Source organism: Pongo pygmaeus, chromosome 6 (genome assembly GCF_028885625.2).
Source record: "Pongo pygmaeus isolate AG05252 chromosome 6, NHGRI_mPonPyg2-v2.0_pri, whole genome shotgun sequence".
In the NCBI taxonomy this organism is placed as follows: Eukaryota; Metazoa; Chordata; class Mammalia; order Primates; family Hominidae; genus Pongo; species Pongo pygmaeus.
Genome location: NC_072379.2, coordinates 137,015,404 through 137,041,169, shown reverse-complemented (window position 1 = coordinate 137,041,169; position 25,766 = coordinate 137,015,404). Strand labels below are relative to the sequence as shown.

Sequence of the window (25,766 nt, the reverse complement as noted above, 5' to 3'; positions counted from 1 at the left end):
GCAATCCTTGTTGATTCAATGATTGGCATTCTGTGCAGGGAGCATCACAATCTTGACTGAACTCCAGGTATTTCAGCAATAAAGTTTGTCTATAATTGACTTGTCCTCCCTCCAACCGTCATTCTTGCTTATGTACACATTAACACATAATGTATATATAACATGTTCAGTATTCAACTAGACACAGTAATTTAAACTAGGCTGTGGCAATGTGGAACATGGCAGTAATGGTCTTCAATATCATTTTTAAATTGATACAACAAATGCTTACTGTGCACCTTTGTGTGCTAAAATGTTGATTAGCATGTGTTTGTTATTTTTATTATTACCGATTTTTTGCTGTTTAGTTCTATGCATTTTAACACATATATAGATTTTTGTAACCATCACCACAATTGGGATACTGAAAAGTGTTATAACCCAAAGAACTCTATCCTATCACACCCTCCCCTAACCCTTAATCCATAGAAATCACTGTTTTCAACCACCATAGTTTTATTTTTTGAAATTATCATAAAAATTGAATTACACAATATAAACTTTTTTGAGATTGGCTTCTTTCACTCAGCATAATGCCTTTGAAATTCATCCAGATTGTTGCTTGTGTCAACAGTTTATTATTTTTTTTAGTGCTGAGTAGTAATCTATTACATATGTGCACCGTAGTTTGTTTCTCTGTTCTCCAACTGAAGGATGTTTAGTTTGTTTTCAGTTTTTGGTGATTTTGAATAGGGCTGCTCTAAACACCTATGTACAGGGTTTTGTATGAACATTAAATGTTCATTTCTCTATGGTAAATACCCAGGAGACAGATTATCGGGTAATGTGGCAAATGTATGTTTTGCTTTGTAAGAAACCACCAAATGGCCGTTCAGAATGACTACCATTTTGCCTCCCCAGTAGCAATGCACATGAGTTGCAGTTGTTCTGTATCCTGACAGCACTTAGTATTTTTTATTTTAGCCTCCTAGTAAATTTGTTGTGTTATTTCATTGTTATTTTAATTTGCATTTCCCATGTGGCTGATGATGTTGAACACATTTTTCTTTTTTCGTTTTTTTTGGTTTTTAGAGAGAAAGGGTTTCGCTCCAACCCCCAGGCTGGGGTACAGTGGCATGATTATAGCTAGCTCACTGTAGCCTCTACCTCCTGGGCTCAAGTGATTCCTCCTGCTTTACCCACTTGAGCAGCTGGGACTATCAGTGTGTGCCACCATGCATGGCTGGTTTTTGAAAATTTTTTTGTAGAGACAGGGGTCTTACTATGTTGCTCAGGCTGGTCTTGAACTCCTGGGCTCAAGTGATCCTCTTCCCATCTCAGCCTCCCAAATTGCTGGGATTACAAGCATGAGTCACCATGCCTGGCCCACCTTTTCTTATGCTTATTTGCCATCTGTATATCCTCTTGGTGAAGTGCCTATTTAAATCTCCTGCTCATTTTTAAAATTGAATTGTCTTCTTAGTGTTGAATTTTTAGATTTGTTGGTAAATTCCTGATGTGTGTTTTTTACTGGATATGTGGTTTGCAAATATTTTTTCTCTGTCTGTAGCTTGTCTTTTCATTCTCTTAACTGTATCTTTCATAGAACAAAATATTTTAATTTTGGTAATGTTCATTTGTCATTTTCTTTGTATTGTGCTTTAAGTATCTAACCCCAGGTCACAAAAATTTAATTCTGTGTTTTTTTCTGAAAGTTATATAGTTTAATATTTTCTGTTTAGACCTATGGTTCATTGTGAATACATTTTTGTATAATTGAAGAGATTTAATTGTTTTGTTTTGAATAAGGATGGCTTATTGTTTCAATTATATCTGTTGAAAAATCTGTGCTTTCTTCACTGAATTTCTTTTGTACCATTGTTGAAAATAAAAGGCCATATATTGGTGGGTCTATGACTTTCTACTTTGTTTCACTGATTTTTTTTTTTGTTTTATTTCTGTGAACTCTGCATAGAAATAGGTTTCACTGATCTATTTGTCTCTTCTTTCACTGATACCACACTGTCTTGATTTTTGTAGCTTTATCATAAACCTTAAAACCATATAGTATACTTTTCAGACTTTATTTTTCTTGCCCAAAAGTATTTTAGTTACTCTGTTTCTTTTACTTTCGATATATGTTTTAGAATCAGTTTGTGTGTTTAAAATTCCTGCAGGATTATTTTGTATATTTAAATTGTTTTCTGGGTGTCTTAGTTTGGGCTGCCATAATAAAATATGATAGACCAGGTGGTTTAAACAACAGCCATGTATTTCGCACAGTTCTGGAAGCTGTGAAGTCCAAGATCAAGGTGCCAGCCAATTCCGTTTCTGTTAAGAGCTCTCTTCCTGGCTTGTTGATGGCTGTCTTGCTGTGTTCTCACAGTGTGTTGGGGGCTGGGGAGCTGGGGAAGAGGAGAAACAGAGAGGAAGCGAGCTCTGTGGTCTCTTTTTAAAAGGACACCAAGCCCATCATGAGGACCCCACCCTCGTGACCTGATCTAAACCTGATTACCTCTCAAAGGCCCCATCTCAAGATACCATCACACTGGGAATTCAAGTTTCAGCCTATGAAATCTAGGGGGACACTATTCAGTCCATAGCGCTGGAGTTACCCTGGGGATTACGATTAGCATCTTAACTTTGTAAAAATCAAGTTTGAGTTAATACTAACCCAGTTTTAATAGTATTCAAAAATTTTGATCCTTTAAAACTCCATCAACCTACTCCTTTATGTTATTATTGTTACATGGATTTTGTCTTCAGGTTTTGACAATTTGACAGTAATGTGTCTTTCTGTGGATCTCTGGCTGTGTCCTTCTTGAAGTTCACTGAGCTTCTTGGATGTGTAGTGTCATGATTTGCACCTAATTTGGAAAGTTTCTTGGCCATTATTTCTTCAAAAAATAGTGTTTTGTTTTTTTCTCTCCTCTCTTTCTTGTACTGCTATTATGTATACGTTTGTATGACTGATGGTGTCCTACAGGTCTCTTAGGCTTAGTCATCTTTCCACTCCAGTGAGTTTTAAATGTCAGATATGTTTTTCATTTCTGAAATTTCCATTTAGTTATTTTAAGTATGCTTTATTTCTTTCCTTAGACTCTCTACTTTTGCACTGGCTTCAAGAGTGTTCTTGGTTGTTTCCTGGGGAACTTTTGTAATCGCTGCCTTAAAGTTTTCACCATATAAGTATGTACAACATCTATGACATCTTGGCTTTGGTGTCTTTTGGTTATTGAGAACTTTTTGAATGTTAGGTTATGAGATCCTGGGTCCTGGTTTTGTTTGTTTGTTTGTTGTTATTGTTTGTTTGCTTTTGAGACAGGGTCTTGCTCTGTTTTCCAGGATGGAGTGCAGTAGTGCAGTCACAACTCACTGCAGCTTCAATCTCCCTGGGTCCTGTTTAAATGGCATAGAATGTTAATGTTCTCATTGTAGAAGGCAGGCTTTAGAGTTGTATTCAGTAGAAGACTCCATCTTATTTGGAACTAGAACCCTCACATGTTTCTTAATTTTTAATGTATTATACATCCTTACTAAATTGATGGGAATCTAAATATTACATTGCTTTTCTCGTCAGAAATGTTTCAGATTACTCTTTATATATTAATATTTTCAAAATAAATTGACCTAAAACAACTCCTATTTTCATTCAACAAAAACATTGCTTGTGAATTATACTTTCTTTGTGGCCATAAATCCATAAAAATTATATTGACAGAAATAATAAGATTAAGTTTGGTATTTACTATGTACTTTACATGGCTTCTTTAATTTTCACAACAATCTTATGTGGTGAATATACTGGGTCATTTAGTGTCCCCCCAAAGTCAGGTCTATCTGAAACCTCAGAATGTGACCTTATTTAGAAATAGGATCTTTGCAGATATAATTAGATAAGTTACTATTGGATTTTGGTAAGCCCAAATCCAATGACTGGTGTTCTTATAAGATGAGAAAACAGAGACATAGAGGCTTAGGGAAGAATGACATGTGATGACGGAGACAGAAATTGAAGTAATGCATCTACAAGCCAAAGAATGCCAATGATCGCTGACAACCACTAGAAGAAAGGAAGAGGCATAGAAGCATTCTTCCTTAGAAACTTCAGAGGGAGCATGGCCTTGCTGATGTCTTCATTTCAAACTTCTAGCGTCCAGAAATGTGCTAGAATAATTTTTGTTTGTTTGTTTTAAGCCACCTAGTTTGTGGTAATTTGTTATGGCAGCCCTTAGAAAAGAATGCAGTGGGTAATATTATTATTCCTGTTTTATAGGAAGAGTCTTGAGGTCCAAAACAGTTTTTGTCAAAAATTGCTTAGTAACTGGAAGAACTGCCAGGCTGTCTGACTCCAGAGCCCATGCTTTTATTCACTACACTCTACTCTCTCCAATAAAGTGATAACAGAGTAGATACATTGATCAGTGACAGCATATTTAAAGGGACTGCAAAAATGACTAATCCAAACTAGTCATAATTAAATGAAAATAAATTGAAACCTTCATATATAACATGCTCACAGTATTAGATACTCTTATCTCTGTAGATCTGATGGTAGAAAAATGTTTGCTTGTTACTGTATCGGAGATGAAAATTGATTTGGCCTGTTTACTGGAGAGCTATTATCAATAATAAATTTTACTAAATTATTAGTATTATTTATTATTACTATTAGCATAATTAATTATTATTACCATTAATAAAAAGGATAATAAAAATGTCTAGAGTATATCTTAAGTCAGATACTTTAGATGACATTTTAGCGCCATTTAGTCAATCACTTGTTGAAGCCATCAGTCCAAGACCATTAGAAAAATATATGTAACCAATGAAGTTAGTTTTATAAACTCCCTGCAGCAGGGAAGACTGCACTCTACATAGAAGCATGGAGTCTTAGTAAGAGGGAGATGGGAAGAGCTCATTGTAGAAACTGGGCTTATCTTAGGTGATTTGGGGAAAGATTCCAGGACACAGCTATATTTTGTGTGTGTATGTGTGCCCTCTTAACACTGGGCCAGTACAGTGATTGGATATCTTAATAATTTATTTCCAGAAGGTTGAATAAATAGAGCATAGCTAGCATTGCCATTGGAGAAAAAGTAGCAGTCACCCATATTGGCTAAAGATGGGATATTTAGTTATTCTTATGGTTGCATAGTGTCTCTGCTCAGGTATAATTACAGAATGGACTTCATTTTTTCTCATTCCATCATGGTCATGAAGAGTCCTCATGTGATATTGATATTCTATGAAATTATTTATGTTTAGCAGGGAAGGAACATCGTAGCCTAGTGGTAGAAACTAGGCCACTGTCTGCTGATAGATATCAGGAAAGACAAAGTCAGACTGTGGGACAATAATCTTTGATGTTCAAGACCTTCGCATTGTCAGGATCCTGCTGATTAGATTATCTGGGAAAGGTTGCCTCTAGGCTGGACAAGTGTCAGTTCCTTGTGAGCCTTCTAAGGTTGGTGCAAAAGTAACTGTGGTTTTTGCTATCACTTTTAAATGGGAAAAACCACAACTACTTTTGCACCAACCAAATATTATAGAATGAGTGTTTGCATCATGTAATGTAAAAGTGGTTACACAGTAACACTTAAGAATCTAGACAGGATGCATTGAACAACTGTGATACAGGCACTTGCCAGAAAAAGAAATTATTATGACTTTGGTAAAAGACTGTTCATCCAGTGGACTAAATAGCCAAACCCAGATCTCAAAAATGCGCTAAAAAATCCAGCGGAGTCTATTCTTGTACATGTGTATTTGCACCAAGGTATGCAAATACATATATACATATGTATGTTTGTTCTGACATAAACTCCCTCTTGGTTAGTGAAGAGGAAATCAAGATGAAATACGTTATTATCCATTCAGACCCTGCGTAATGTATTTAAACTGTTTGATGAGTTTCCAGTGGTAGTGTACACATAAGAAATAGTATTTTGGTAGGGCATGGACTCAAAGGACAGTATAAACATTATGTATCTTCAATACAGAGAACTAATCATTGGACCCTAATGCTGGACATATTTTCTGAGTGAAGTTAAATAATTCCTGCAGAATACAGTGACTCTGAAGAGAGCAACTGACCATTGCAGAGAGCAGAGCGGAGTTCCTGGGTTTAGTTAATGATCTAATAAGATGTATTTTGTAATGTGGAGGTAAAGTCCAATTTTTACAAGGTTGAAGGTTGGGACTCATAATGTGAGAGACATTTCAGTACTAGAAGAAATTTGTATAAGAACATCTATCTTGACAATATTTAAAGAAACATCTATGACATATGTTTCCCCCAGCGGGGTCAAATGGATATTGATCCACCAATCAGATTTACAGCAGTAACTAAGTTCTGAGAAAAATGTATAAGAATGTTTTCTTTCTCTTGAAATGCCACAAGAAAAGACCACAGAGGCTTAGAAGTTTAAAAAAAAAAGTGTAGGAGAACAGACTGAGAATTCTTGACCCAGTCACTGGAGAGCTTCAGCATATACTATTAGGCAAGATCCATAGTAAAAAAAATCAAAAGGAAAAGTGTATTAAATTATCTTAAAATTAATGTTGTTCCAGAGATTTTAGTAAAAGCTATCTAGTTTACATAATCGTTAGCTTCAATGGAGGGTTTTGAATCAACTGTTACTTTAGAGGATTGTCTGCTTCTGGTAGAGTTCAAAGAATTCTCAGCTTGAGGTCTACCAGTGAAATGGAAGTCCCCTGATCTAGGAAAAAGGATGTATGTCTTTTGAATTGAAAATATGAATGCACAGATTACTATCTTAGAGTTTCACCACAGTGTTAGTTAGTAACAGTACCTGATACAGTCCTGTTAGTCAAAGCTCAAGGCAAATCTTCCTTTGCTTTCTCTTCCAGAAGGCAAAATCTCCAGGTTTCAGGCTCAAAGACTGTGTAAATGGTTACTTTGAAAAGGCAGCTTGTATCCGTTTAATGATAAGATGTAGTATTTAGTTATGTCAACTTGCACTGGGGCAAAGACGAGGATCAGAACAAAATTCTGAAATGCATGGCATGGTCTGTTATTAACTCTTAAGGGGAGAGCCTGTGTCATGAAGGTAAATGGAATACTGTAGGAACTTACATGTAAGTTCCAGTGACTCTTAGAACTTTGACAATTTTTGGTTTTAGTAATCCTTTATTTTCTCTACATTTTCCTGAAGATTGGATATAAGAACAATAAAGTTTTTGAGTAAAAGGAAAAGCATTCAAAGTCTTTAATGATGGTCTGGCAAGAAAAAGTCTCAATCCATCCTAAAAATAAGTAAAGAATGACCAAAGCTTACTGGGAAATATTGATTGGACCAATAATTGCTCTTTCATTTTATGCTAACTGGCAGATCCAGTTGAGGTTAGTTAACTCGGTTATCTGAAGTCAACTGACTTTTGAGAAAGGCTCATATGCCAAGAGTGAATTCGAATCAGTAATAGCATAGCTTGCCTGACAATCTCCAGCTTTTATGTTTAAGTATGAACTACTAGTGAACATAATTCAATTAGGGGTATCAAAAGGTGCATTAATTATTTTGATGAAGTGTTTGATTCCTGAAGGGATCCATAGGACCCAGTTTGTACTTTGTTACAGGCAACAAATACAGCAATAGCAGGAGAAGAAAATGCATTGGGAGTGTCTAGAGATCTCAGGTGAAGACTTCCTTACTTTCACACCACATGGTTGTTCTGATTATGCTTTGTCTTCAGGTATTAAAACACCAGTGATCTGTGTGAGCACCTTGGCACCAGAAAGCCCAGAGCCTGCTCAAGGAGGGTGTCTCTTACAGTGAGCTAGTTGCACAGACATATTCCAATATGTGACCAGACTTAGTCCTTCAAGCTCCACCAAAACCAGTGGAAATTATAAATGCAATTATTAATACTAAATATTGCTGACAGGCTGGTTCATGCTACCCTGAAAACAACTCACAGATCCATGGTTATATAACATCATTTACCTTTAATTAATACATATTTAGTTAATACATTCCCTAGTATTGACAAGAGTCGATGTTATTCTCTAGGCAGTTCTGGAGATAAGCATTTGTCCTTATCTCCAAATAAGAAGGTCAATAGAGGTTAACCCATGCCATACAAAGGGAATATACAAAGGTCTGTATAGGACACTGATAATTTCCTAATACAGGTTAAATAATCAAGGCATTTTTCTTGGTTGAGTAGGGAAGGAGAGTTGTTGGGTCCAAGGTACTAAAGCTGTGGATAGTTATATATGAAGGAGAGACAAACAATGATGCCATAATCTATCTCCAAGGCATTTAATTTATCCCATAAAGTGCATTGTAATTGTTTACAATTGACAAGAATATTTACATCTAAAATACTGGGAAAAAAGTCTTTTAATAGTTATTTTGGCAGTTATTATTATATAACTATTATTAATAACTATTATTATATAACTATTATATACCTATTTAAACATAGGTATATTTCTTTTAACCTGAAAAGTACAAAACTGGTGGGTACATATTTGTATTAACATATTTTACTTATACATAATTAATCTGGAAAGATGAACTTTTGCTGTGATTTATCAAGCTACCCCCCCTTTCATCTTAAATTTTGCACAATAGTTTCAAATTGGTGAAAATTTGGAGAATGACAAATCTGATTATTTTTACTTATTTTTAAAATAAATCTTTGTGGTACCTAGTGAACCCTTTGAGAAATTTAATGATAGCTTAGTCATAAAAAGACATCTTCACTGAAAAGATTTTCCAAGCTGAGACATCTGTGAGTACTCACCAGACTCCAGCGTATAGTGATGCAATGCTGTGATTTACAGAGGAAAGACAGAGTACAGCAGAAGAGTTCAGCCAAGCATTAGGGGTCAGAGAGATGGCATCCCAGGCTAAGCTTCCCAGCATCTGTATTCACACGCAGCACACCAAGTTTCCAGATTGAACCGCCAAGATCTGTGTGAGGAATACATTAGCTTAGGCTAGAACTCAAAACCAAGCTTCCCAGCAGGAATTTTTCTCTCTTGAACCACATAATCAAGCCTAGCTAACTCAGCTGGTTTGACCTGTTGCACATCATCAGTAAAGAAACTGACCTTGGGGGTGCGGGATCGCCAGGGGGAGCTTTACCCTTTAACCAGCATATCATAAAACTGCCCTTATCTTGTCTGAGTGTCAAAATGTCATCCAGGAGACCTAGAGACAAAGAGTTTACAGGTGGAAAGTCCAGCTGTAAATTAACTCCATTGTCCATATCCTCTTATTTTTCTGAATTTGGGGCCTGAATTTGGGGCCTAAATTTGGGGAATGCAAAATGAAGAGTTTTCAGAGAAGAAGAGATATAAAAACAGGAGACAGTCTCTAGAGGCAGGTAATAGTTACCCAAAGGTTTGTTCTCTCCAGGCAATATTTGAAAACACAGCATAAAAAGAAACAATAATTAGTAGAAACTTTTAATTCTTTTAAGCTGTGAGGTTTTTTTTTGTTTTGTTTTGTTAAAATAATTTAAAAGCGTGTCCAAAGGAATGAGGGCTAATAGAATATTATAGTGCTAAAAAAGGAACATCTGTGACAAAAAATGACTGAGTCATTTTACAGAAAAACACAAATTATAATTTTCTCCTTTTGGTTCACTATTCACGTAACAAATTGTAGTAAATAATTTACTAATACTTCTCTATGTGCAAGAATTTAGACATAGAGAGATACATAAATACACAAACAGATGATAAACATAAAGATTTTAACTTTAGTCTTAATATATAATTTTATAAATATATTAAATAATATAATGCTTATTATATTTAATTTACCATTTTAATTTTCTGCAGCAGTTTCCTGAATAAAGAAATCATTTTTTGTACCATCTATATATTTATATATTTTACATATTTTTGTATCTATTGTACCATTTACATTAATTGCCATATTTAACAAAAATAATTCCATTGCCTTTAGATAGAAAAGAAAATTAAAGAACATGAAGCCAAGAATTGTCTTTTTTTTTCAGTGAATACACGTTAGATTATTAACTCAAATATAAAGTGGCAAAAATAAATATATGACATTATTCTAAAAGCATTTACACAAACTTTTAATTTAGCCATTTTAAGAAGTAATGGCAAATTAAAACTATGTTTAGTGACTAAATTTCTGTATCTTTTTCTTACTAATATACTTTTTGGGCATTCAGTGATAACTTATTAATGAGCTAAATTTAACTTTTATCTAAGATATCAAAGCTAATTAAGGATCTGGAAATTACAATTTTAGCCAGCACATTAAGCCTTTATGATTTGTAGCAGCATAAAAATTTCACAATATTAAACCCTTTAAAAAGACATCTGCTATTACTATTTCAATTAATTGAATACAATTTTATATTTTTGTCATCTTATATTTACTTGACCAACGAAAGGAATTTTGGAAATTTTAATCTTGAGAAACTTCAGTCTTGCACAAACTAAAATATTGTGCTAACAAAATTCTCATATGACAAAACTTGGGGAAAGATAGTGTTGTCTCTCAATCAATATTATTTGTCTCTAAACCAATATTAACTCTAGTTTGTTGGAGTTAATATTGACTCAGTCTGAGATTTACCTTTTTAACCAAGAATATTACATAAACCTTTAAAATATAATTTATAAACATCTGCATTAATAACTAAAGTGGAAAGACTCTTTAAATTATGCCAGAAGCTCAACTATACAGACTATACAGTCAACTTTTTAAATCTTGTAACCCTAACCAATGACATTAGCTTAACTCACAATTAAATCTCTCATTATTTCCTTTAAACTCCGAGCTTTTAGCAAGATGAAATTGTAAAAGACAACACATTTTACAAGTTTAATGTTTTTGCTTTTCCTTTTAATTAGGATAGGACTGTTAATTTTCCCATAACGTCTTTGTTTAAAATAATGACAGTCTCTTTGTTGAAAAAAATTATTAAACTTCCCTTAAAAATTCATTAATTTGTAAATCCTTCTCATGATTAAGCTAATTATTTTTTTCACCAAGTTTTTGTATCTTCTGATCTTATCAAAATATAATTGCTAGTGGTCATGACAGGTCTGAATTCTTCAATATACCTTTTCCTGTCCATTCTGGGGTTTGAGAAGTCTTCTGTTAATATTAATATATGGCATAGGGATATGAATATGATCAAGGTTTAAAATGCACACACCAGTCAAAATCTGGAGAGAAAAAGGAAAGATACAAACAATAACGAGGGGAATAGGAGTCAGACGGAGACACGCGTGAACCTGCTTTAAGTTCTCAAACTTTTCAGTGGACTTAAAGGGTATTTTAGAGAGGTAGTTTTAAAGGGCAAATTGCACTTGGAAGCCTCCTCATCTTAATTAAAGAAAGCAGACCAGGTGGGGCTGGGAACAAAAAAGAAAAAAGAAAAAAAGAAAGCAGACCATTGGACAGTTAAAATTGTGTTTTGCTTTCCTAAAGGGCATCTCAAATGAGCAATCTTATTTATACCAAAGATTTCTAAAAGTGGCCACTATAATCCCGGGTTGTCTTTGTAAACTGTGCCAGTTGGAAGGATAGGTGCGTGAACATCATGCTGTATACTATAAATAATACCATTTTTATTTGTCACTTAAAATCGATAAATAAAGATCCATTTTACCCTTGCCCTAAAAAAAAGAAAGAAAAGAAAAAGAAGGAATGATTGTTGCATGAATTGACTCTGAAGCAAGACAGCATGAAGAAAGGTAGGTATTTGGCCTAGAGGAGGCAGAATTTTAGAGTCAGGAGACTTCTGAGACTGATTAGAGTGGTGCTTGTGAAACTACCTGTCTCCCACACCCGGCCAAAGACAAGTCATCACCAGTGAAGCCTCTGGAGAAATGAAACAAAAGACATTTTCAGAGATACAAAGACAAGATTGAGGAAACAATCCTTGAAGCGTTTTGGAAAAGAGATCTGAGGCAAAGTTTATGTAAAAGGCACTAGTCTAATGAGACCCTTGGAACTCTTCAGCCCTGGGCCACCTGGAGGATGGACTCACTGGGTCTACGCTCATCCTCTCTCCATAGACTTTTCCTGTTACAGAAAAATGAGACTCAAGATACTGGATAATCACCCAGAAAAACAGAAGCAAGTTTTAGAAGACTGGACATCTTTATCTCAAACAACAATAAACTTATGACCAGATAACCCAAAAAGTTCTGGAGATGTTATTTCTAGGAACACAAGATAAATCTTACATTGAATGGCTTCAATCAAATAATCTGAGTTCAGATTCAGATTCAACTCAACATACACATTGCAGTGTCAGGCGGGTGGTGGGGGTTACTAGCAGATAAAGACAAAAAGGATCTCAGATAATGCATGTACATTCTTACTGGGTTAAAGATCTGTTTATAGCAGAGAGAGTCTTAGGTTTATCTTGATAAGGTCTTCCACATCTATTAACACTCACACACTATCAAAGACTACCATAAATACATCTTGTAGTTAAGGTTATGTTTATTGAGCTTGGTGCAGCAAGGGAGACCTTACTCTGGGGAAATAGGGAGTGTCTTGGCAAGAGGGAGTGAAAAGATGCTCCTTGTAGAATTTAGCCTTTACCTTAAGGTTATTTTTATTTTATATTTCTTAAAAATTTAAGACAGGGTCTCACTCTGTCACCCAGGCTGGAGTGCTCACTGCAGCCTTGACTTCTCTGGGTTCAGGTGATCCTCCCACCTCAGCCTCCTAAGTAGCTGGTACTACAGGCACATGCCACCATGCCTGGCTAATATTTGAGGTCTTTTTTATAGAGATGAGATCACAATATGTTGCCCAGGCTAGTCTCAAACTCCTGGGCTCAAGCAATCTTCCTGCCTTGGCTTCCCAAAGTGCTGGGATTACAGGCATGAGCCACCAGGCCTGGCCTAAGGTTATTTTTGAGAGAGTTCAAGAATCAGAGGTTTGATCAGGATTGAGCACTGTCAGAAAGTGGGGACAATCCAATGATTTAGTATCATAATTTTTATCAATGAAACAAGAGGAATGGAAAGGGGTTAAAACTGTCAGTGGAGACACAGCAGCTCATTTATACCAGGTGTGGGGTGTGTTTTGATTGTGTGTGTGTGTGTGTGTGTGTGTGTGTAGTTGCATAGTGCCTTAGTTTCTTTTTTTTCTTTTTTCCAACTGAATTAGTCTCTTTTTATTCTCTTGGCAATCTCTTCCAGAGTTACTACTTCCATTTTAGGCGATAAAATGGATAAGGCTCCACTTCCAATGCCGTCACTGCTATGAGCATGGTCTTTCTCTTTACTGCAACTAGGAATTAAAACTTTTGGTTCTTGTTTTTTAGACCAGGCATGGTGGCTCGTGCCTGTAATCCCAACACTTTGGGAAGCCAAAGCAGGAGGATCGCTTGAGTCCAGGAGTTTGAGACCAGCCTTGGCAACATAGGGAGACCCCTGTCTCTACAATAAATAAAAAAAAGATTCTTGTTTTTTATATTCTAGCCCCAGAAGTAGTTTCCACTGTAGAAGTTATCTGATGACAGTATTATGCTTTCTTGTAGTGGTCTACAGCCAGATGTCTTCAGGAAGAAGCAGCTACAGGATGGATTTAGTTTAAATATTAACATGTATTAAACTAAGAGGTATTCTCTCAAATGAGTTTAAATGCATTCTATTTTTAGACAACCTACATAACGTGTAATTTCCTTAAAAACAATACCTGTACTTCAAATACATCAAAATAAATGAAAAGCTCAAGATGACTTCAGTTCCATTTGTCTTAAGTCCTGGTGTTGTGTGGATGACAAGCACCAACCAATTATGATGACAGGTGATAGATCCAAAGTAATTGCCAAATTAGTTAACATTTTTCCATTTCTAAACCATCCCTAAAGAAAATCATATATGGGGGTCATACCACCCTCAGGGTAATCCAGTAGAGCAACCATGTCATCTGGAATCATGTGTCACCAATAAAGAACTGGTAGTTTTTGAAATTAGCAAGGATATGTTTGATTTGTTCTGCAGCCCCTGCTATAAAAGTTTTACTTTATCTGGCCTCTGTTCAAGTTTGCCTTTGATTAATTTCATGTACTATTTTTTTTTTTTTTTTTTTTGTCTTGAGATGGAATCTCACTTTGTCGCCCAGGCTGGAATGCAGTGGAACCATCTCAGCTCACTGTAACCTCTGCCTCCTAGGTTCAAGCGATTCTCCTGCCTCAGCCTCCCAAGTAGCTGGGACTATAGGCCCCATCACCACATCTGGCTAATTTTTGTATTTTTAGTAGAGGTGGGGTTTCACCATATTGGCCAGGCTGGTCTCGAACTCCTGACCTTGTGATCCGCCCACTTTAGCCTCCCAAAGTGCTGGGATTACAGGCATGAGCCACTGTGCCCAGCCTATAGTTTTTCTTTTTTTTTTTTTTTTTTAGAGTTAAGGTCTCGCTCTGTCACCCAGGCTAGAGTGCAGTGGTGTAATCATAGCTCACTACAGCCTTGGACTCCTGGGCTCAAGTGATCCTCCTGCCTCAGCCTGCTGAGTAGCTGGGACCACAGGCGCACACCACCATGCTGGATAAAATTTAAAAGGGTCTTGCTTTGTTGCCCAGGGTGGTCTTGAACTCCTGGGCTTGAGCAATCCTCCTGCCTCAGTCTCCCAAATTGCTAGGATTATAGGAGTGAGCCGCTGTGTCTGGCCTAGGATTATTTAATTCTTTAGTACCCTTTACTAGTTGATAAAAATCTTCTTTTTGAGTTTACATGTTAACTTGTAGATTTTGTCTGGTAGCAAAGATAACCCCAAAATTATATTGTATTACCCTATGGGGCAATAATCAGTTTTATATCCAATCCAGCAATTTTTTTTCTAAATTTTTGAAAGGCCATTCCTGATGGATTATTTAAACCCTTGCTATTAGAATCCTCTTGGAACTAGCTTTACCCTCTCTTCTTTTCTCTCCTTATTAATAAGTTAAATAGACCTTTGGCATCTTTTCATATTATATATATATACTTTTGGAGACAGGGTCTTGCTCTGTTGCCCAGGCTGGTGTGCAGTGGCACAATCATGGCTCACTGCAGCCTTGACCTTCTGGGCTCCAGTGATCATCCCACCTCAACCTTCTGAGTAGCTGAGACTATAGGTGTGCACCACTATATCTGGCTAATTTTTTTTTTTTTTTTTTTTGTAGAGATGCGGTTTTATCATATTGCCCAGGTCTCAAATTCCTGGGCTGAAGAGATCCTTCTGCCTTGGCTTCCCAAAGTACTTGGATTGAAGGCGTAAACCACTGGGCCTGGCCTCTGACCAGTCATATTTTCAATGCTTTGAAAATTATAGTTTGACAGAGGAGGGGTGCCAAGGCGTAAGTTCCCCTTGGTCCTCCGAAGGTTTGCTGAAAAAAAATCACTGGCAATATGCATATTCGTAGGAGAAAAGGCACACAAATTTATTTAATGCACATACATGGGCAGAATCACAGAGTGATTACCCATCCCCCAATGGGGTGCAGAAGCTTATACACCATCCTGGCAAAACAAATTATGGGAGGGCAGAGAAGAGGAATTCTGTTGACAAAATTACTAGGGAGAATGAATGGATCAGGGAGCAGAGATTAAGTTGTACATTATCTTGTGAAAGTATCTGTTCAGGTGGGGTTACCCTATTGGTTTTATGTGGAGAAGAGGAAAAAGTGGTGGTTCTGGATGTCAGACAGATAAAGGCTTTGGGAGGGACGGCGGGGGCCGTAGTGGGTAGGGGGGCAGGTCAGAGAGATCTTGAGGCTTCTCCAGTTCAGCATGTCAAAGAACCGTATCTTGGGTTACTGGTTTCTGAGCTCCAATAATTGTGGACAGCCTTGTCCTTAAATAAGGTACCAAACTTTCAGGGTGAGGATAAATTTGTTGTCAGCAATGCAGCCCAGATGATGACTCATTATGTAACTCCGGTCTCTGAACATTGGAAGGACTCCCTTAGCCAATTTGCTTAAGATTTTATAAGAGATCGCTAGAAACAGCAAGATTATGATGGCAGAAAAGTTTCTGAGTTTCCCCAAATGTCTTTATGTAAGAGAGAGGGGAATTAGGAGGGCAGAAGAAAAAAGACGACAGACATCTTCAATACAACTGGGAACAAAGAAACCTTCATGAAACCCTAAACACTAACAGGTAGGGCTAAATGGTCTCAAAAAAAGCAGGATCCTATAGAACTCACTTAGATTTAAAGTCTATGTAAATCTAAGCAGAAGTAGTGGATGAAAAGGACAGAGGAATTCTGATCTCCAGAGAAACCTGGAACACAGAGATTCCCCCCAAACTCTTTCTTTCTTTCTTTCTCTTTCTTTCTTTCTTTGTTTCTTTCTTTGTTTCTTTCTTTGTTTCTTTCTTTCTTTCTTTCTTTCTTTCTTTCTTTCTTTCTTTCTTTCTTTTCTTTCTTTCTTTCTTTCTTTCTTTCTTTTCTTTCTTTCTTTCTTTCTTTCTTTCTTTCTTTCTTTCTTTCTTTCTTTCTTTCTTTCTTTCTCTCTCTCACCTTCGTTCCTTCCTTCCTTCTTTCTCCTTCCTTCCTTCCTTCTTTCTTTCTTTCTTTCTTTGTTTGTTTGTTTTTTGGGACAGAGTCTAGCTCTGTTGACCAGGCTGGAGTGTAGTGGCACCATCTTGGCTCACTGCAACCTCCATCTCCTGGGTTCGAGCGATTCTCCTGATTCAGCCTCCCGAGTAGCTGGGATTACAGGTGCATGCCATGACGCCCGGCTAATTTTTGTGTTGTTGTTTTTTTAATATATATATATAGAGAGAGAGATGGGGTTTGGCCATGTTGGCCAGGCTAGTCTTGAACTCCTGGCCTCATGTGATTTGCCTGCCTCTGTGAGCTGGGATTACATGTGTGTGCCACTGTACCTGCCCCCACCCCCCACCCCAAACTCTTGAGTCATCAAAGAGAAGAAATATGTCTGAGAGGAATCCTCAGATAGCAGATGTGAATGAAAGTGTCAGTGAGCAAAATCAATGTGCAAAAATCACAAGCATTCCTATATACCAATAACAGACAAACAGAACCAAATCATGAGTGAACTCCCATTCACAATTGCTACAAGGAGAATAAAATACCTAGGAACCCAACTTACAAGGGATGTGAAGGACCTCTTCAAGGAGAACTACAAACCACTGCTCAACAAAATATAAGAGGACACAAACAAATGGAAGAACATTCTGTGATCATGGATAGGAAGAATCAATATTGTGAAAATGGCCATACTGCCCAACGTAATTTATAGATTCAATGCCATCCCCATCAAGCTACCAGTGACTTTCTTCACAGAACTGGAAAAAACTACTTTAAAGTTCATATGGAACCAAAAAAGAGCCTGCATTGCCAAGACAATCCTAAGCCAAAAGAACAAAGCTGGAGGCATCATGCTACCTGACTTCAAACTATACTACAAGGCTACAGTAACCAAAATAGCATGGTCCTGATACCAAAACAGAGAGATAGACCGATGGAACAGAACAGAGCCCTCAGAAATAATACCACACATCTACAACCATCTAATCTTTGACAAACCTGACAAAAACAATAAATGAGGAAAGGATTCCCTATTTAATAAATGGTGCTGGGAAAACTGGCTAGCCACATGTAGAAACCTGAAACTGGATCCCTTCCTTATACCTTATACAAAAATTAATTCAAGACGGATTAAAGACTTAAATGTTAGACCTAAAACCATAAAAACCCTAGCAGAAAACCTAGGCAATACCATTCAGGACATAGGCTTGGGCAAGGACTTCATGACTAAAACACCAAAAACAATGGCAACAAAAGCCAAAATAGACAAATGGGATCTAATTAAACTAAAGAGCTTCTGCACAGCTAAAGAAACTGCCATCAGAGTGAATAGGCAACCTACAGAATGGGAGAAAATTTTTACAATCTACCCATCTGACAAAGGGCTAATATCCAGAATCTACAAAGAACTTAAACAAATTTACAGGAAAAATCAAACAACCCCATCAAAAAGTGGGCAAAGGGTATGAACAGACACTTGTCAAAATAAGACATTTATGCAGCCAACAGACACATGAAAAAATGCTCATCATCACTGGCCATCAGAGAAATGCAAATCAAAACCACAATGAGATATCATCTCACACCAGTTAGAATGGTGATCATTAAAAAGTCAGGAAACAAGAGGTGCTGGAGAGGATGTGGAGAAATAGGAATGCTTTTACACTGTTGGTGGGGCTGTAAACTAGTTCAACCATTGTGGAAGACAGTGTTGCGACTCCTCAAGGATCTAAAACTAGAAATACCATTTGACCCAGCCATCCTATTACTGGGTATATACCCAAAGGATTATAAATCATGCTGCTATAAAGACACATGCACACGTATGTTTACTGTGGCACCATTCACAATAGCAAAGACTTGGAACCAACCCAAATGTCCATCAATGATAGACTGGATTAAGAAAATGTGGCACATATACACCATGGAATACTATGCAGCCATAAAAAAGGATGAGTTCAATGTCCTTTGTAGGGACATGGATGAAGCTGGAAACCATCATTCTGAGCAAACTATCGCAAGGACAGAAAACCAAACACCACATGCTCTCACTCATAGGTGGGAATTGAACAATGAGAACACTTGGACACAGGAAGGGGAACATCACACACTGGGGCCTGTCGTGGAGTGGGGGGAAGGGGGAGGGATAACATTAGGAGATATACCTAATGTAAATGACAAGTTAATGGGTGCAGCACACCAACATGGCACATGTATACATATGTAACAAACCTGCACATTGTGCACATGTACCCTGGAACTTAAAGTATAATTAAAAAAAAAAGTCAGCAAATAATAACAGGCAATTTATAGAAAGTAACTGCAAATGGCTCCTTAAACCTATTTAAACATGACCAAGTTCACTCACAAGAGAAAAGCAAATTAAACTAAATGAGTTACTGTTTTTCTACCTCTCAGCTAACGAGAACACATTATACTAGTGGAATTGTAAACTGGCAGAACTTTCTAGGGAGTACAGTTTGGCAATATGTAACCAAAATTTAAAGTGCATATACCCTTTGATCTAATGATTCTAATTTCAGAAAGTTATCCTATAAAAATATTCACGTTCGAAATGATACAATTTCATGGTTATTTATTGAGACATTGCTTACAATCCTGAAATATGGAAAATAATTTAAATGTCCATCAATAGGTGAAATAAATTAATGTGCAGCCTGCAAGATACCATGCATCTCTGGAAAAGAAAGAGGCAGATTTCATGTATAGATATGGAAGGATCTCCAACATATGTCAAGTATGAAAAAGTAGAATAAGCATAGAATACATGCTCACTTTGTTGCCCAGGGCTGCCTTGCTCCTTCAACAGAGATCATTTGACTATATATTGTGGGTCTATTTTTGGGCTGTGCATTTTGTTTCATTGAATTATTGAACTATTTGCCTGTCATTTTCACCAATATCACATTGTCACTGTACTGATTACCCATGGACTTTTTTTTTTTTTGAGACAGAGTCTCACTCTGTTGCCCAGCCTGCAGTGCGGTGGTGCAGTCTCAGCTCACTGCAACCTCCACCTCCCAGGTTCAAGTGATTCTCATGACTCAGCCTCACAAGTAGCTGGGATTACGAGCATGTGCCACCACACCCACCTAATTTTTGTATTTTTTTAGTAGAGATGGGGTTTCACCATATTGGCCAGGCTGGTCTCAAACTCCTAACCTCAAATAATACCATTAAAAAAAAAAAGATTTATATGGAGTTCTTTGCATAGACTATCTTTAGAAAAAATACAGAAGAAACTGGTAGTAGTGGTTGTCTTTGAGAAGGGTAATTTTCACAAATATAATTAATACTGAAATATGAGCTTATGAATTCAATTTAGAGAAAAATGAGTATACATAGAAAAATCTGAAAGAATATAAACAAACAACATTACAGGGAATTTTCACTTTTAAGTTATATATTTCTGTAATGTTTAATAGTAGATAGATGGTAATTTTTTAAAAATATGATGGAGATAGAGGAAAAGTTGGCTGGGTGCAGTGGCTCACACCTGTAATCCCAGCACTTTGGGAGGCCGAAGCAGGTGGATCACCTGAGGTCAGGAGTTCAAGACCAGCCTGGACAACATGGTGAAACCCTGTCTCTACTAAAAATACAAAAATTAGCTGGATGTGGTGGCAGGCACCTGTAATCCCAGCTACTCAGGAGGCTGAGGAAGGAGAATCCCTTGAATATAGGAGGCGAAGGTTGCAGTGAGCACAGTTGCACTCCAACCTGGGTGACAGAGCAAGACTCCATCTCCAAAAAAAAAAAAAAAAACAAAAAACAAAAGTTAGCATGAGCTTTCATTCAGAGATATGGGTATTGGGACTTACTGTGACAGCTACTAAAACTACCAAATCATCTAACAAATGTAACCTGGCTTCATGTGTGACATTATTCTATGCAAATGGTACTCTCTGATGTACTCTGTTTCACCTTATAGGAATTCAAAAGCACTTGGCCATACATAAGTTCCATTAAAGTAGATAAAAGTTTATTTCATCTGATGCTGCTATTATCTAAATCTTTAGCACAACAAAAATACAATGAGGTCCTAATGAGTTATTTCAGCTATCGTTTTGATTACATATATTAACAGGTGTTTTAGGAAATTTAAAAATATCCTTTCTGTTTAAGAAAAGTTGTCCAACTTCTTTCTCTATCAAAATACAAAAGTGGCTCCTAAGGACGCTAGAGGAAGACCATGACACTCTCAGTAATGGTAGCTGTTTTCTTAAGCACAGGACAGCCACCCAGTTTCCCTGTAAATTAATGCCAGGCATTTCTTGATTTTGAGTTGGGTCTGTTGTTTTGCAGCCTCAAGTTAACATCAGTCCACAGATCAAGACATAAATCCTATATAGTGGCCTGTCTTTATATTTTCCAGAATCCAATTGGGTTTGGTGCCAGCCCAGAAGGTTTTGTGTATTTGAAGTCATTTCTCATATGAAAGACCAGGGTTCTGAGGCAATATTGGGATTGGAGTGAGGGCTTTGAGGGCTCATCAAGTGTGCTGGCAATACCCGGAACAGATATTTCTTGGTGTGGATCCATCTATGTTATCCAATACAGTAGCCACTGGCCATGAAATGTGGCAAGACAAATTGAGATGTGCTGCAAGAATAAAATACAGACTGAATTTTGAAGATTGGGGGAATAAAAGGTAAAATATCTCACTAACAATGTTTTATGTTGACTACATGTTGAAAATAATTTTATGATGTATTGGGTTAAACAAAATATATTAATAAAATTAATTTCATCTGTTTCAAAAAAAAAAAAAAAAGAAAGTATCAGTGAGTTGGAAGGAGGATCCAATATGTAGGTGAGCACCAAAAGTCCATGAGTACTCTCTAAGAGGCTGTAGGAGATCAGCAAGTCCTGAGGCAGCCTCATTCGAGGAACTCAGAAATATCCAGGAAGAACTCATTTAAATTGCACAGAAGCATATTTTATGGAAAAGGCTGCCTGGAGCACAACAGAAAATAAGGGAGTACTTAGGAGCGGAAAGGGAGAGTGAGAGAGAAAAATGTTTCAACTGCTGGTGGAATGGATCCAGAGGAAGCAGATCTCAAAATTGTGGAAATGGCTTTATGGGGAGCCCATATTTTTGGATTCTTGGTGGTAACAACAGAGGAGGAGCCTTCAGCAGCGGAGTTAAGGCAGCTATTCTGGCTTATTTCCATCCTTTGCAGAAATACTAAATACAAAAATACTTCTCTGATTAACAATACAGGAGGACACATCTCACTTAAAGATGAACAACAGAAAAGAATTACATTCAAGCCCCATATAAATATGCTGAAAGGAAAACAAGGCAAGATGAAAAGGAAGTGAATCACATACAACATATGGAAAAGTCACATTAGAAAAAAATTTAGAAAATTAGCACAGAGCTGAGCACGGTGGCTTACGCCTATAATCTCAGCACTTTTGGGAGGTGACCCAGGGGTTCAAGACCAGCTTGGGCAACATGGTGAAACTCGGTCTCTACAAAAGATACAGAAATTAGCTAGGTGTGGTGATGTGCACCTGTAGTTCCAGCTATTTGGGAGGCTGAGGTTGGGAGAATTGCTTGAGCCCAGTAGGTCGAGGTTGCAGTGAGCTGTGATTGTGCCACTGCCCTCATCCTAGGCAACAGAGTGAGAAACTGTCTCTAAGTAAAAAATAAATAAACAAAAAGTTGTGTTTCAAATTTTGTGCCTTTTAAAACTTGTGTTTGATTATTTGTAGTTTTTCTCTGTGAACCACCTGCTCACCAAAACGTATTGAGAGGTGAAGCCAGCCGGACTTCCTGGGTCAAGTGGGGACTTGGAGAACTTTTCTGTCTGGCTAGAGGATTGTAAATGCACCAATCAGCACTCTGTAAAAATGCACCAATCAGCGCTCTGTGTCTAGCTAGAGGATTGTAAATGAACCAATCAGCACTCTGTAAAAATGCACCAATCAGTGCTCTGTGTCTAGCTAAAGGATTGTAAATGCACCTATCAGTACTCTGTAAAATGCACCAATCAGCAGTCTGTGTCTAGCTAAAGGATTATAAACACACCAATCGGTACTCTGTAAAAATGCACCAATCAGCACTCTGTGTCTAGCTAAAGGATTGTAAATGCACCAATCAGCACTCTGTAAAATGGACCAATCAGCAGGATGTGGGCAGGGCCAAATAAGGGAATAAAAGCTGGCCACCCAAGCCAGCAGCAGCAATCTGCTCGAGTCCCCTTCCATGCTGTGGAGGCTTTGTTCTTTTGCTCCTCACAATAAATCTTGCTGCTGCTCACTCTTTGGGTCTGCACTACCTTTATGAGCTGTAACACTCACCACGAGGGTCTGTGGCTTCATTCCTGAAGTCAGCGAGACCACAAACCCACTGGAAGGAAGAAACTCTGGACACATCTGAACATCTGAAGGAACAAACTCCGGACACACCATCCTTAAAAACGGTAACACTCACTGCGAGGGTCTGCGGCTTCATTCTTGAAGCCAGCGAGACCAAGAACTCACCAGAAGGAACCAATTCCAGACCCAGTATGTCCACACAAAGACTTGTACACTGATGTTCATAACAGATTTCTTTGTGAGTCCCAAACTGGAAGCAACACAAAAGTCCATCAACAGGTCAATGGAGAAACAAACTGTGGAATATACAAACAAGCAAATGCTACCAGGGAGTAAGAAGTAATATAAACTACTTGTATGTGCAACAACATGGAGGAATCTCAGAATCATTAGGCTGAGTGGGAAAGACAGGCACAAAACATACATAAATTGAAATTCCATTTATTTATTTATTTATTTAAAGTCGAGGTCTCACTTTGTTGCCCAGGCTGCCTTGCACCTTCAACAAAGATCACTATATTTGCGGGTCCATTTTTGGGCTGTGCATTTTGTTTTATTGAACTATTTGCCTGTTATTTTCACCAATATCACATTGTCACTGAACTGATTACCCATGGACTTTTTTTTTTTTTTTTTTTTTGAGACAGAGTCTCTGTTGCCCAGGCTGCAGTGCGGTGGTGCAATCTCAGCTCACTGCAACCTCCACCTCCCAGGTTCAAGTGATTCTCATACCTCAGCCTCACAAGTAGCTGGGATTACGAGCATGTGCCACCACACCCACCTAATTTTTGTATTTTTTTAGTAGAGATGGGGTTTCACCATATTGGCCAGGCTGGTCTCAAACTCCTGACCTCAAGCGATCCACCCACCTCAGCCTCCCAAAGTGCTGGGAGTACAGGCATGAGCCATGGAGCCCAGCCTCCACAGACTTTTGATATGTAGCAATCTCTTCATGTTTGGCTTACAAAAGGATTGCTACAGCCTTACAAAAGAGGATTGAATTAACTCTCTGCCTTTGATTTTTCTAAGATGCAGTTAGTTTAGAGATCAGACAAAAATTGTTAGATTTTATATCATATATCACATGAATTAGTGATTTTAGTAGGTATGTAGTGGTATCTGAATGTTTTAATTTGAAATTCTTTCATGACATACGATGTTGAGCATCTTTTCATATGCTTATTTATCATCTGTGTATCTTTTTTGGTGAGGTGTCTGTCCAGATCTTTTGCCCATTTTAAAATTGGGTTGTTTTCTTATTGTTTAGTTTAAGAGTTATTCATATATTTTAGATAACAGTCCTTTATCAGATATGTTTTGCAAATATTTTCTGCCAGTTTGTGTTTTTTCAGTCTCTTAACAGTATCTTTCTTGAAGCAGAAGTTTTAAATTTTACTGAAGTTCTACTTAATTAATTTTTTCCTTTCATGGGCCATGCTTTTGGTGTTATATCAAAAAATTCACTGACAAACCCAAGCTCACCTAGATTTTCTCTTATTTTACAATCTAGAAGTTTTATAATTTTGTGTTTTACATTTATAGTTCTATGATCCATTTTGAGTTAATTTTTATGAAAGGTGTAAAGTCCATGTTCAGATCCAATTTTGTTTTGTTTTGTTTTGTTTTGTTTTGTTTGTTTTGTTTTAAGAGATAAGGTTTCACCCTGTTACCCAGGCTAGAGTTCAGTGGCATGAACATAGCTCACTGCAGCTTCCAACTCCGGGGCTCATGTGATCCTTCCACCTCAGGCTCTTGAGTAACTAGGGCTATAGTACTTTGTGTTTGTTTGTTTTTGGATTAGTACTTCTGGTTTGTTTGTTTTTGGATGTCTGGTTGTTCTAGCACCAATAATTGAAAAGACTATCTTTTCCCCATTGAAATGCCTTTGCTCCCTTATCAAAGATCAGTTGACTATATTTATATAGATCTGTTTCTGGTCTGTTGATTCTGTTCTATTGATCTATTTGTTTTTTCACCAATACCACACTGTCTTCATTACAATAGCTTTATAGTAAATCCTGAAGTTAGATAATGTCAGTTGGCTATTCTAGGTCTTCAGCTTTTTATATAAACTTTAGGATTAGTTTGTCGATTTTCACAAAATGAGTTGAGATTTTGATTGAAATTGTGTTGAATATATAAAGTTGGGAAGAACTTACGTCTTGACATTATTGAGTCTTCCTATCATGTGCATGGAATATATCGCCATTTATTTAAATCTCCTTCAATTTTTCTTCATCGAGTTTAGGAAATTTTGAAACTGACCCAATTGTCCCACAGAACTGATGTTCATGCTTTCTTTTGAATAAACGCAGAAACTGATCCTCTCAGTTTTGAAACTTGAGAAAGTTACATTTGTCTTATCTGAGCTCCCTTCTCAGGAAATTAATCATCAGGCCTCCCATATAATATCAAGGAACTGAAACTCACCAGGTCACTGCATTTGGACAATGAATTGTCAGACCCCTAACCCATCATGATTGTCTAACCAACCACCAGCTTCCCATTGACTAACTTCTCTTCCTTACCCCTCCCTAATTCCTGTTTTCCTGCATGTAGTTACATTTCTACTATATAAACCCCTAATTTTCGTTGGTCAGGAAGATAGATTTGAGACTGATCCCCCATCTCCTTGGCTGCAGAGCCCAAATAAAGGCTTCATTTCTGGCAATACATGCAGCAGGAGTACACCGAACCTCTAGGTCATTTTGGTAATAGTTTTCCCCATTCCTAGTTTGCTAGAGTTGTTTTTGTTGTTCTTACCATGAGTGGGTATCATAGTTTGTTTGTCAAATGCTTTTTCTGCGTCTATTGATATGACTGACCATATGCCTTTTCTTCTTTAGCCTGTTGATGTGATGGATTACATTAAATGATTTTCAAATATTGAATCAGTCTTGCATACCTGGAATAAATCTC

The 25,766-nt window shown here is 37.3% G+C and overlaps 1 protein-coding gene across 4 annotated transcripts in view; it reads right to left on the bottom strand.

Moving 5' to 3' along the window:
* Nucleotides 1–25,766, bottom strand: part of AKR1D1 (aldo-keto reductase family 1 member D1) — a 115,099-nt gene that overhangs the window by 42,723 nt on the left and 46,610 nt on the right. For all 4 annotated transcript variants that reach the window (XM_054494891.2, XM_054494894.2, XM_054494892.1 and 1 more), the window contains exon 3: nucleotides 8,752–8,921. The gene's annotated coding sequence lies outside the window, so the exon portion shown is untranslated. The remainder of the gene's footprint in view (nucleotides 1–8,751; nucleotides 8,922–25,766) is intronic.